Source organism: Cariama cristata, unplaced genomic scaffold, assembly GCF_000690535.1.
Source record: "Cariama cristata isolate BGI_N322 unplaced genomic scaffold, ASM69053v1 scaffold27523, whole genome shotgun sequence".
Lineage (NCBI taxonomy): Eukaryota > Metazoa > Chordata > Aves > Cariamiformes > Cariamidae > Cariama > Cariama cristata.
Genome location: NW_009608222.1, coordinates 19763 through 19986, shown reverse-complemented (window position 1 = coordinate 19986; position 224 = coordinate 19763).

The window sequence follows — 224 nt, the reverse complement described above, 5'->3', positions numbered from 1 at the left end:
GGCCCCGGGACGTGTCGCTGGGGTGGGTGCTGCAGGGCAGGACTGACCCCCATCGGGGAAAAGCCTGGGTCCCCGCCATGCCCCGGCTGGAGCGACTAACCGGGCAAGGGAAGCCGTGCCCTGACCTCTGCCTGTTCCTTGCCCAGCCCCGTTCCCTGCCGGATCCTGCCCGGGCCCCTGCGAGCTCCCCAGCCCTTTGAATCTGCCGGCAGGATGTCTACATG